The sequence below is a fragment of the Apodemus sylvaticus genome, chromosome 23, assembly GCF_947179515.1.
Source record: "Apodemus sylvaticus chromosome 23, mApoSyl1.1, whole genome shotgun sequence".
NCBI lineage: Eukaryota > Metazoa > Chordata > Mammalia > Rodentia > Muridae > Apodemus > Apodemus sylvaticus.
Genome location: NC_067494.1, coordinates 27,574,842 through 27,589,009, shown reverse-complemented (window position 1 = coordinate 27,589,009; position 14,168 = coordinate 27,574,842). Strand labels below are relative to the sequence as shown.

General features: G+C 38.6%; 1 pseudogene; it reads left to right on the top strand.

The window, feature by feature from the left end:
• Positions 1 to 13,386: 13,386 nt before the first annotated feature.
• Positions 13,387 to 13,874, top strand: LOC127674089 (serine/arginine-rich splicing factor 3-like; annotated as a pseudogene).
• The last annotated feature ends 294 nt before the right edge of the window (positions 13,875 to 14,168 follow it).

Sequence of the window (14,168 nt, the reverse complement as noted above, 5' to 3'; positions counted from 1 at the left end):
AGAGAACTAGAAATGATGGATGATAAGGAAACTGATATACTAGTATATCATTTTTATGACTACTGATATATCTATAAGTTTCTTCAAAATAAAGGAGAGTTAAAAAGATATTGTCAAGGAGATGAGTGAATTGAAAAATTTGTGCATTGATGGTGGGAATGTTCTTATAAAAGATACACAGAGAACGGTCAGATGACTTAGTAATGCCACCGGTAGATAAGTGCCTTCAAACTGAAAGCAGGAAGTCTAACAGATATTGGTATAATGATGCTCATTGTAGCACTGTTCAGAGTAAATGAAAGATGGAGACAATTCAAATGCCCATAAAAGTGAAATAATAAGATAATATGTTGTATATATTGAGTGGAAAATTATTAAATTGCATAAATAATAAAATTCTGGTATGTACTACTACATGCATGATCCAAAAGCATGCTAAACAAAACAATCCAATAGCAAAAGGAGATGCATTGTAAATAGAATAGAGAAATCTACAGAGATAGTATGCAATTTATAGGAACTGAGGAAGTGAAGAGACAGTAACCCATTCATAGTTATATGCATCGGTTTAGAGCATGAAAAAAGTTTCACAAATAAATGTCAATAACACTGAATCACATACATGAAAATGGCTTGAAGGCTAATTTTGTGCTATATAAATTATCACAGTGAAAGTATTAAGGGGAAACAGATATAACTACAGGAAAAAGTAATTATTATTCAGACAAATCAATATTAGCATTTGCTAGACACACTTCCTTATTACAGGTGGGAGAGTGGTGAATAACCAGTGCGGCAAAAATCTAAACAGTGAAATTGTAAAGCTTATTTTGGTATATAGCTTAAAGTTATAAAACACCGCTCTACAAGAGGCAGAGTTTGTACTGAAGACCACACTCTTATTGAGTCCCTAGGTAAAAACTGGTCGCAGGTATTCAAAGTTTCCCCAGCATCTGCCCAGCTCCTCCAATGTCATCTCCTCCTTTCACCTTCACCTTCTGGCTCAAAAATCCCTCAGAATCCCCCTGTTCTACCAGAAGCCATGAGGACCTGTAATATCCCAAAAAACCTATACCTTCAGTAGCAAAATCAGAAGGGGATGAACCTTAGAGGTCACACAGGCTGCCAAAACCCCAGCAGAAAGACCACACTAGACCTGAGAACTCATGGATCTCCAGAACCATAGGCCACTCAGCTCAGAAGACCAGAGAGAAAAGGAAAGGGAAGAAAACCTCCACCCAACAAACATAAACTCAGAAACTGGCTTATAAACCCATAATTATCCCAAACCCTAATGCCTAGAGGTCAGTGTAAGAACCCAATCAGCAACAATCGGGGCAATGTTATTACTCACCAGAGCTCAGCTATCCTACTGCAGCGGTTCTGAATGTTACCCAACACTGATGAAGCACAAGAAAACAACATTAAAGCCAACTTTATGAAGATGATAGAGGTTCTTAAAGAGGAAACCAATAAGTCCCTTAAAGAACGCCAAGAAAACAAACAAACAGATACGGGGAATGAATAAAACCAAGACCTGATGTTCTCCAGCTCCATCCATTTGTCTAAGAATTTCATGAATTCATTGTTTCTAATGGCTGAATAGTAACTCCATTGTGTATATATACCACATTTTTTGCATCCATTCCTCTGTTGAGGGACACCTGGATTCTTTCCAGCTTCTGGCTATTACAAATTGGGCTGCTACGAACATAGTGGAGCATGTGTCCTTCTTGCATGTTGGGGAATCCTCTGGATATATGTCCAGGAGTGGTATAGCAGGGACCTCCAGAAGTGTCATGCCCAGATTTCTGAGGAACTGCCAGACTGATTTCCAAAGCTTGAAATCCCACCAGCAGTGGAGGAGTGTTCCTCTTTCTTCACATCCTCGCCAACACCTGCTGTTTCCTGAGTTTTTAACCTTAGCCATTCTGACTGGTGTAAGGTGAAATCTCAGGGTTGTTTTGATTTGCATTTCCCTAATGATTAGTGATGTTGAACATTTCTTAAGGTGCTTCTCAGCCCTCCGAAGTTCTTCATGTGAAAATTCTTTGTTTAGCTCTGTACCACACTTTTTAATAGGGTTATTTGGTTCTCTGGGGTCTACCTTCTTGAGTTCTTTGTATATATTAGATATCAGTCCTCTGTTGTATTTAGGGTTGGTGAAGATCCTTTCCCAATCTGCTGGTTGACGTTTTGTCCTTTTGCCTTACAGAAACTTTGTAATTTTATGAGGTCCCATTTGTCAATTCTTGATCTTAGAGCATAAGCTATTGGTGTTCTCGTCAGGAACTTTCCCCCTGTACCCATGTCCTCAAGGGTCTTCCCCAGTTTCTTTTCTATTAGTTTCTGTGTGTCTGGTTTTATGTGGAGGTCCTTGATCCACTTGGAGTTGAGCTTAGTACAAGGAAATAAGAATGGATCAATTTGCATCCTTCTGCATGCTGACCTCCAATTGAACCAGCACCATTTGTTGAAAAGGCTATCTTTTTTCCACTGGATGTTTTCAGCTCCTTTGTTGACGATCAAGTGACTAAAGGTGTGTGGTTTCATTTCTGGGTCTTCAATCCTATTCCATTGATTCACTTGCCTGACATTGTACCAATACCATGAAGTTTTTATCACCTATTGCTCTGTAGTAATATTTGAGGTCTGGGATACTGATTCCCCCAGAAGTTCTTTTACTGTTTAGAATAGTTTTAGCTATCCTGGGTTTTTTGTTATTCCAGATGAATTTGAGAATTGCTTTTTCTAACTCTATGAAGAATTGAGTTGGGATTTTGATGGGGATTGCGTCGAATCTGTAGATTGCTTTTGGCAAGATGGCCATTTTAACTATATTAATCCTGCCGATCCATGAGCATGGAAGATTTTTCCATTTTCTGAGGTCTTCTTCCATTTCCTTCTTCAGAGATCTGAAGTTCTTGTCATATAGGTCTTTCACTTGTTTGGTTAGAGTCACCCCAAGATAGTTTATACTGTTTGTGGCTATTGTGAAGGGTGTCATTTCCTTAATTTCTTTCTCAGTCTGCTTATCCTTTGAGTATAGAAAGGCTACTAATTTGCTTGAGTTGATTTTGTAACCAGCCACTTTGTGCGAGAACTACTCCATAGTCCTAGAGCTTCTGTCATAAGAGCTGTAACACTTAGGAAGAGGTCTGCTCTCCCAAAACACCACCTGCGGCTCCGCCCCACTCTTCCTGGGATAGTAGGCTTGCATCTGCCCAGCCCCACCCTACTCAGCACAAGGTGCCACAGGTAATCAAGACAGTGACACAGGGAAGATGGATGTGGAATCAGCTGCAGAGGTGGAAGCGACTTCCCCACATACTCCATAGACCTCTGTGAAAAGCTTCAGTACACAGGCCCACATCCATTGCCTGCAAGCATCCACATCTGTATTGGGCAGGATCTGGCAGAGTCTCTCAGGAGACAGCTGTATCAGGCTCCCGTCAGCAAATCCTTTTTTAGTGTCTGAGTTTGGTGTCTGCATGTGGGGATGGATCCCCAGGTGGGACAGTCTCTCGATGGCCTTTCCTTCAGTCTCTGCTCCACTCTTTGTCACTGTAATTCCTTCAGACAAGAGCAATTCTGGGTTAAAATTTTGGAGATGGGTGAATGGCCCCATCCCTCAACAAGGGGGGGCATGCCTAAGCTCTGGATAGGGTCTTGACAGGTTCTCCCTTTCCCTTTTGGGGGTATTACAGCTAATGCCATCCCTGTGGGATACTGGGAGGCTCTTGCTTTCCTGGCATCTGGAACTTTCTGGTTGTTACTTTCAGTTCCCCATCCCCTATCGTTGCATACCTCTCTCTATTCAATTTCCTGACTCACTGTACATCTCTTTCATCTCCTCCCATACCTGATTCTGCCCCTATTTTTCAGTTCCCCCTCTCCTCTTCCTTCCAAGTCCCTCCTAACCTCTACTTCCCTTGATTATATTGTTCCCTTTCTAAGTGGGACTTAAGCATTCATTCTTTGGACTTCCTTCTTTTTGTGCTTCATGTGGTCCATGAGTTGTATCTTGGGTATTCCACAGTTTGCCTAATATCCACTTATCAGTGAGTACACATCATATGTGTTCTTCTGTTGCTGCACTCAGGATGATATTTTCTAGATCTATTAATTGTTTGACAATTTCCTGGCTGAGAAGAAGGTATATTCTTTTATTTTAGGATGTAATGTTCTATAGATATCTGTTAAATCCCTTTGGTTCATAACTTCTGTTAGTTTTACTGTCTCTGTCTAGTTTCAGTTTCTATGATCTGTCCATTGCTGATAGTGGGGTGATGAAGTCTCCCACTATTATTGTGTGAGATATATTGTGTGCTTTGAGCTTTATTAAAGTTTCTTTTATGAATCTGGTTGCCCTTGCATTTGGAGTATAGATGTTCAGAATTGAGAGTTCTTCTTGGTAGGTTTTTCCTTTGATGAGTATGAAGTGTCCTTCCTTCTTCTTGTATATAACACTTGGTTGAGCGTTGATTTTATTTGATATTAAAATGGCTAATCCAGCTTGTTTCTTGGGACCATTTGCTTGGAAAATAGTTTTTCAGCCCTTTACTCTGAGGTAGTGTCTATCTTTGACACCGAGGTACGTTTACTGTATGCAGCAAAATGCTGGGTCCTGTTTACATATTCATTCTGTTAGTTTATGTCTTTTTATTGGGGAATTGATTCCATTGATATTAAGAGATACTAAGGAATAGTGATTATTGCTTCCTGTTATTTTTGATGTTATTTTTATGATTGTGTGGCTGTTCTTTTGGGTTTGTTGAAAGAAGATTACTTGCTTGCTTTTTCGAGGTTGTAGTTTCCCTCCTTGTGTTGGTGCTGTTCTCCACTTATTATCCTTTGTAGGGGAGAGATATTATGTAAATTTGGTTTTGTCATGGAATATCGTGGTTTCTCTATTTATGATAATTTATAGTTTTGCTGTTTATAGTAGCCTGGACTGGAATTTGTGTTCTCTTAGGGTCTGTATAATATCTGACCAAGATCTTCTAGCTTTCATAGTCTCTGGTGAGAAGTCTGATGTAATTCTGAGAGGTCTACCTTTATATGTTACTTGACCTTTTTCCCTTACTGCTTTTAATATTCTTTGTTTTGTGCATTTCGTATTTTGACTATTAATGTGACAGGAGGAATTGGGTTTCTGGTCCAATCTATTTGGAGTTCTGTTGGCTTCTTGTATGTTTATGGGCATCTCTTTCTTTAGGTTAGGGAAGATTTCTTCTATGATTTTGTTGAAGATATTTAGTGGCCCTTAAGTTGAGAATCTTCACTCTGTTTTATATCTATTATCCTTAGATTTGGTCTTCTCATTGTGTTCTTTACTGGATGTTTTGGCTTAGGAGCTTTCTGCATTTTACATTTTCTTTGACTGTTATGTCAATGTTTTCTATGGTATCTTCTGCACCCGAGATTCTCTCTTCTATCTCTTGTAATTTGTTGCTGATACTTGCTTACAACTATGACGCCTGATCTCTTTCCTAGGTTTTCTATCTCCAAGGTTGTCTCCCTTTGTGATTTCTTTATTGTTTCTGTTTCCATTTTTAGATCATGGATGGTTTGTTTACTTCCTTCCCCTGTTTGGCTGTATTTTCCTGTAATTGTTTAAGGGATTTTTGTGTTACCTCTTTAGGGTCTTCAATCTGTTTCCCTGTGTTCTCCTGTATTTCTTTAAGGGAGTTATTTATGTCCTACTCGAAATCCTTTATTATCCTCATGAGATGTGATTTTAAATCAGAGTCTTGCTTTTCTGGTGTGTTAGGGTATCTGGCACTCACTATGTTGGGAGAACTAGATACTGAAGATGCCAAGAAGCCTTGGTTTCTGTTGCTTATGTCCTTGTAATTGCCTCTTGCCATCTGCTTCTCTCTGGTGTTAGCTGGTCTCACTGTCTCTGACTGTGGCTTGTCCCTCCTGTAAGCCTGTGTGTCAGAACTCCTGGGACACCAGCTCTCTCTGGGTGGTGTTTGGTTATGGAGATGTATGACACAGGGTCAGCTCTGGTTGCAGATGGAAACTGGAAGGTTTTTCTCCCAGGCTGCTACTTGGTTCCTGTGTCCTGAGGGCTCCTTGAGGGCTCCATGTGGGTCCCTTTGAGCAGAAGTGGTGGTCTTACCTGTTCTGACAGGTGCGTCTACACTCCTGTGACACCAGTTATCCTCCGGCAATATTTGGGTATGGAGTCCTGTGGCACAGGATCAGCTCCGGGTGCAGATGGAGACTAGAAGGATCCTGTTCATGGCACTTTCATCGACACATTTGTGCATTTGGGTAAAGGCCACATGGATTTCTTACATTCATAGATTTAGACTATTATCATCATGGCAGGAAGCATGTTGGCATGAAAGCAGACATGGTGTTAGAGAGGTAAATGAGAGTTCTACATATAGATTATTGTATGCTGAACTTCCTATGCATGCATCTTACAAAGTTTGATTGATTATTTTCCCATTGAGTCTTGTAGGTTTCCCAATTATTACCTTGTTTTACACAAATGAAAGCTTTATGCTTGTCCAATCAATAGAAATATATGTTTGTTCTTTGTATTCAAATCTGTATTAAAATATGAATAGTATTGTTGAGAATATGTGTAATTATTTCTGACATATATCATATATATTATATCATTGTGTCATAGCAATTTACAAATGTATAAGACACTTAAAAACTTCAAATTTCCTGTCTCTCTTCATTTAATGGATATTTTTTATCTCTACAGCCACAGAAATAATCACTGAAAATAATATTATGAGTAGAAAGTAATATCTTAAATTCCCTTAATCTTCACATAGTATAAGTTCCTCACAAAGCTATTAAGCGGTTTGAATAGTAATAATATGTCATAATAATATGTCAGGCATTTGAATACTTGGTCCCCAGTTGGTAGCTGTTTGAGAAGGATTAGAGATGGCCTTGTTATAGGAGTCTGATAAAGGGATTAAGGCTTCAAAAACTTCTCCACCATTACCAGTGAACTCTCTCTTTCTTGTACCTAGGTAGAGATGTGAGCTGTCAGTTGTTGATCAAAGCTATACCTGCTGTCATGCTCCTGACCATGAGGGCGATGGGTTCCTACACCTCTGGAAGTTTAACACACAAATCAATCCTTCTACAAGTACCCTTGTTATGTTGTTTTATCACAACATAACTAGAAAAGTAGCTAAGGCTACCAAGTAGTACGCTTAATAAGTTTTAAATATTTCTTAAGCAAAATGATTAACATAATTTAATCAAAATTCATAACGTGTTCCATTACAGATTACCTCATATCACATGAGGTTGATAGACATAAACAATAATGTGTAGCCACTGTAGAAATTATAATCATAACACTCTACTGTCTTAGTCACATTTCTATTGCTGTGATTAGACAGCCTGGCCACAGCAACTTACAAAAAAGAGTTTATTTGTGGCTTACAGTTTTAGAGGGTGAGTCCATGACCATCATGGCAGAATGAGTGGCAACAGTCAGGTAGGCATGGCCTTGATGCAAATGCTGAGATCTTACATTTTGATCCATAGCCACAAAACAGAGCAACCACAATGGGAATGGCTGGGTGTCTGAACCACCAAAGCCCATCCCCAGTGACATGACCGCTTCGTCAAGTCCTCACCTCCTAATCCTTGCCAAACAAGTCCTACCAACCAGAAACTAAGCAACCCAATATATAAACCTGTGGGCCGATTATCATCTAAACTGGTATACCAACTAAAACAGTGATGGGCCCTTCTGCTTAGGATCATGGAGTAATTTGTGTTTTGAGTTTTGTGGATGAATTCATCTATTCTGAGTAGGAAAGTTCATCTGTGTTGCTGTGTAATATTACACTTTACTCTTGTGCATTACCCTTCAATATTCACTGTGTGAATATTTAGCAATTTACTTTATAACCAACATTTTAAAAAAACAACTTGCTCCTAGTTTTTTTTTTAAAAAATTATTTGCTCATTCTTCTTATACATAAGTGTGAGTGTTTCTATTGGATATTTGTTGGTCACAGAGATTATGAACATACAAGTCCTCATCATTGTACATAATACAATAATTACTTTACCTAGAAAAGGAAGTGTACTCCCATTCCCCTAGTGAACTAGCATCTTTCCAATTCTGTAGACTGCTGTTTTGTCCTATTTATAGTCTCCTCTGCCTTATAGAAGCTTTCAATTTCATGATGTCCTATTCATTTGTTGATCTTAGTGCATGACCTCTTTGTGCTCTGCTCAGGAAGTTGTCTCCTGTGCCAACATGTTCAGGCATATTCTCCACTTCCTCTTCTATCAGATTCAGTTGTCTGGTTTATGTCGAGGTCTTTGATCCACTTGGATTTGGATTTTATGCAGGATGACAGATATGACTCTATTTGCATTCTTCTACATGTTGACATTTTGTTTGACAAGCACTGTTTGTTCAAGATGCTTTTTTTTTTCAAGTCTTCTATATCAAAAATCAGTTGTCCATAAATGTGTGGATTTATGGCTAAGTGTTCTATTTAATTCCATTGTTCAACTTGTCAGATTTTATAGCAATACCATGTGGTTTTTACTACTATAGTTCTGGAGTAGAGCTTGAAAGTAGTAATGATATTTTCAGTATTTCTTTTGTTGTACAGAATTGTTTTAATAATGCTGCATTATTGTATGAAGTTCAGTATTGTTCTTTCAAAGTGTGTAAAGCATTGTATAGAAATTTTGATGGGGGTATTTTGAATTTTAGATTGCTTTTGATGAGATAGACATTTTCACTATGTTAATCCTACTGAACAAAGAACATGGGAGATCTTTCCATATTCTAAAATCTTCTTCCATTTCTTTCTTCAAAGACTTGTAGTTCAAAGACTTTCTTGGCTAGAGCTACACCAACATGTTTTATATTGTTTGTGGCTATTTTGAAAAGCCTTGTTTCCCTAATTTTCTTCTCAACCCATTTGTATATTACATTGTCATTTGTATATTAAAGTGCTACTAGTTTGTTTCTTTTATTGTTGGGTTGTTTGTTTTGAGTTAATCCTGTGTGAAGGTTTGTATATGCTTGTCCCAGGGAGTAGCACTGTTGGGAGGTGTGGCTTTGTTGGAGTAGTTGTGGTCTTGTGGGTATGGGTTTTAATACCCTTGTTCTAGGTGCCTGTTCTACTTAGAATATATCAATAAAACAACATCAAAGCACAGTTGGAACATAAACCAAGAGGCAAAGAATTTAGTCAATCAAGAGGTCTGAAATGTGCCCTTCCCCACAACCTTGAGTTGGCAAAACCCCAGATAGTTTTTACACTTTACTGGAGCCAGTTTCTGGATTCACCACATTTGCATTTCCCTGCCAGAGCCTTGAGGAGTTGACTGCCTACTTAGCTTTCTTTGCAAAAGAATCCAGCAGAAACAAAGCAACAGAACTCAGCTGAAACAAAGAATGGGTCTTTGCCTATATAAACTCAGAACTGAAAATAAAATTTTGAGCCTTGATCAGAAAACTTTGTCTTGGATCCTTATTTCTCTTGCCTGTCTGTCCTACCCAACCCCAACTTTCCTTCCAGGTACCGGGTTCTTTGTGGCTGCTGGCGGCTACACCGAAAGACCATTAAAAATAACTTCTTGAAGGATATGAATCAATCTAAATAAATGCAGAGGCATAGCATGTCCCTCAAAGAGAATATTTAACACTGCAATGTGCTATTTCTCTTTAATAAATTATTTATGGAAAGTGACAGGTTTGGTTTACAGTTAAAGTTGAAGAGAAAAAAGTATGAAAAATAGAGAAGTTTGCAAAAAAGCATAAAAAAGTGGAGTTGTTTGATGCTGCTTAAAATAGCCAGTATTTTGCTGTAGTAACAAAAGCCAAATAAATAATCATTCAGGAACACACAGCTTGGTTGGCAGAAAGGTATAAACAAACAAACAAATAAACAAACAAATAAATAAATAAAGAGAGAGAGGGAGGGCGGGAGAGAGGTGGGAGAAAGAAAGGAAAAAAGAAAGAAGGAAGGAAGGAAGGAAGCAAGGAAGAGAGAGACTTCATGAGAGATTACATTACCAGATCTGGTACATAGGGAAGTTTATGTAGAAAAGGTAACACTGTGTGCTTCCTCTGATGAATTCAATGAGGAAAAGAGAATGAATTCTATTCTTGAAACAGCCACGAGAACATCAAGAGACAACTTGGAATATAATTATGTTGTGCCATACTTACCATGCCGGCATATACAACACACACATACAAACACACATACAAACACACATACATGAACACATACAAGAACACACACACAGAAAGACACACACCACTCACAATTATACCAAGAAAGTAAGGAGAATGTTCACTTATAATTTAGGGATGTGAAATGTTTTCTAAAAAAATGCCTGAATTCAAAAGTCATAAAGAAAGAAGTTCTTATATTTATCTTACACATAAACAAAAGACCCTTAAGTCAAAAGAGACATCACAGTTATAAGAAAAGTGACAAATTGGAAGATAGGTATTGTATATGTTATAGACCAAATAGTAGTCATTCTGATTTGTAAAAGGGCCATTGATTATAAAATAGGAAAATCACTAAAGAGTTAACTTACCAAACATTGCAAAGTTTACTTTAGAAATGTTTAACATTATTAGGAAGAAAAGACAGAAATGAATAGAAAATGGTATTTCTTATTAAGGCAGGAACAATTACAGAGCTTGATAATCACAGTAGGTACAAGAGTGCTTTAAAAAAGTGTGTGTGTGTGTGTGTGTGTGTGTGTGTGTATGTGTGTGTGGTACATGTTCTGCATAGAAGTTTTCCAGACTTTTGGAGAATGTCTTAGTAAAATTTGTTCTGCATATGCTACTCAGGGACATTGTCTTTAAAAATCTCTCATAGAATCTAAATTCCAGTTGCCTAAAGATTCAGTGAAAATCTGAACTCTATCTCCATGTGTACCAGAGCAGCCACTTGAACTCCAACGCACTTGTACTGTAGAATAACTACAGACAATATTTATATAGTCATTATACACCAGCATACATTATACACCAGTATATAAAGAACCCTAAGATGTATTGTCTCTTAAACACACACATACTCACACACACACACACACACACACACACACACACACACACCACAGATTGCTTTTTTTTAATAAGGCATTTTTTATTAGATATATTCTTTACATTTCAAATGTTGTCCCCTTTCCTGGTTCCTCTTTCTCTACATCCTCACCAGCACCTGCAGTTGCCTGAGTTTTTGATCTTAGCCATTCTGACTGGTGTAAGGTGAAAAGCAATCTGTGGTGTGTGTGTGTGTGTGTGTGTGAGAGAGTATGTGTGTGTTTAAGAGACAATACATCTTAGGGTTCTTTATATGCTTGTTTTGATTTGCATTTCCCTAATGACTAAGGATGTTGAGCATTTTTTAAGTGCTTCTCAGCCATTCTATATTCCTCAGTTGAAAATTCTTTGTTTAGCTCTTTACCCCATTTTTTTAATAGGGTTATTTGGCTCTCTGGAGGCTAATGTCTTGAGTTCTTTGTATATATTGGATATTAACCCTCTGTCGGATGTAGGGTTGGTAAAGATCTTTTCCCAATTTGTTGGTGCTGTTTTGTCCTATTGACAGTGTCCTTTGCCTTACAGATACTTTGTAAGTTTATGAGGTTCATTTGTCAATTCTTGATCTTAGAGCATAAGATATTGCTGTTCTGTTCAGGAAAATTTCCCTTGTGCCCATGTGCTCGAGGTTCTTCCCTACTTTCTTTTCTATTAATTTCAGTGTATCTGGTTTTGGTGGCCATAGATTGTTAATGCTAAGTATAATTATGTCATTTAGACAAAGAATGAAATTAAAATTACATGTATATATATGTAATGTACATCCATTCATTGAAAGTGGTGAAGGTGTTTTTATTGTCCATGCCCCAGAACTGACCCTGTGCCATAGTTCTACATACCCAAATCCTGCTGGGAGAGAGCTGGTCTCCCAGGAGTGCTGACACACTGAAGATTACAGATAAGACTACCACTTCTGCTCTGAGAGCACAGGTAAGGCCACCACTTCTGCTCTGAGGGACCTGCTCAGAGCCCTAAGGAAACAGGAATCTAGGAGCAGCCTGGGACAGGGGTCCTTTTGGAATCCATTTGCATTTAGAGCTGACCCTCTGCCAAGTTCTCCATATACAAATCCCTCTGGGAGAGAGCTGGTCTCCCAGGAGTGTTGACACACCTGAGAGCACAGACAAAACAACAACTTCTGCTCAAATTCCTGGCCCAAGAGGGACCTGACCAGAGCCATCAGGACACAGGAACCAAGGAAAAGGTGAGGCCAGAATTTTTCTGGTTTTGTGCCTGTGCCCTGGAACTGACCCTGTACCACAGTTCTCCATACCCAAATACCCAAATACCACCAGGAGAGAGCTGTTCTCTCAGGAGTACTGACACATGGGCTTACAGGAGGGACAAGCCACAATCAGAGACAGCAAGACCAGTTATCAGCAGAGATAAGCAGATGGCTAGAGGCAAGTACAAGAACATAAGCAACAGAAATCAAGGCTTCATGGGATCATCAGAATCTGGTTCTCCCACTAGAGTAAGCCTTGGATACATCAACACACCAGAAAACCAATACTCTGATTTAAAATAACATCCAATGAGGATGATATAGGACATTTAGAAGGACATACATAACTCCCTTAAAGAAATACAAGAGATCACAGGTAAACAGGTAGAAGACCTCAAAGAGGAAACACAAAAATCCCTTAAAGTAGTACAGGAAAACACAACCAAACAGGTGAAGGAAGTAAACAAAACTATCCAGGATTTTAAAATGGAAATATAAACAATATAGAAATCACAAAGAAAGACAACCCTAGAGATAGAAAACCTAGGAATGAGATCAGGAGTCATAGATGCAAGCATCACCAACAGAATACAAGAGATAGAAGAATCTCAGGTGCCAATGATATCATAGAAAGCATTGACACAGCAGTCAAAGAAAATGCAAATTTCAGAAAGCTCCTAACCCAAAACATCCAGGAAATCCAGGACACAATGAGAAGACCAAACGTAAGGACAATAAAGAGAACAAAGATTCCCAACCTAAAGGGCCAGCAAATATATTCAACAAAATTATAGAAGAAAACTTCTCTAACAGAAAGAGATGCCTAGAAACATACAAGAAGCCTATAGAACTCCAAATAGATTGGACCAGAAAACAAATTTCTCCTGTCACATAATAGTCAAAATACGAAACGCACAGAACATAGAAAAATATTAAAAGCAGTAAGGGAGGCCATTTTGTGGATGCCACAGGACCTAGAGCGTCTGTAGGAGCAGAGCTAGAGGGTAGTGGGTGAGCCTGTTGGAGTGTTAAGATTTGAGCTTGGACCTTTTGAACCCAGGACCTCAAAATGCATCGTGATTCTTGTCCCTTGGTCTGTAAGGTTTATGTAGGTAATTTTGGAAATAATAGCAACAAGACTGAATTAGAACGGGCTTTTATGGACCACTCCAAAGTGTGTGGGTTGCTGGAAACTCTCCTGGTTTTTCTTTCCTCGAATTTGAGGATTCTGAAGATGCTGTTGATGCTGTCTGTGAGCTAGATGGGAGAAAACTATGTGGCTGCCGTGTAAGAGTGGAACTGTCGAATGTTGAAAAGAGAAGTTGGAATCATGGCCCGCCTCCCTCTTGGGGTCGTTGTCGTTCTTGAGATGATTACCGCAGGTGGAGTCCTCTACCTTGGCGCAGATCCCCAAGGAGAAGCTTTTCCTGAAGATGGAGGAGGTCACTTTCTAGAGATAGGATAAGAGAAAGGTCTCTGTCTCCTGAGAGAAATCACAAGCTATCTCAATCCTTCTCTAAGTCTCATAGTCAATCTAGGTCAAATGAAAGGAAATAGAAGACCAGTTTGCAAAAGTGGAATATAGGAAATAACTTCATCTGATAGGAGTATGTACAGGAAATTAAAAGTTTTGTTTGAGACTTCATAAGATTGGTACATTTTTATGATGTTTTAACTGTTCAAACTTGTTTTGTCTCTTGGAACAGTGACACACAAAACAATATAATTCTCTATGGTTCCAAATGGATTATATGAGGCATATGATATCAAGAATTGTTACCTTACAATGTTCCCTTAAGCAAGATTGAAGTTTCTTTGAAATAAAGCTAGATCCTGCCCAGTTTTAAGTGT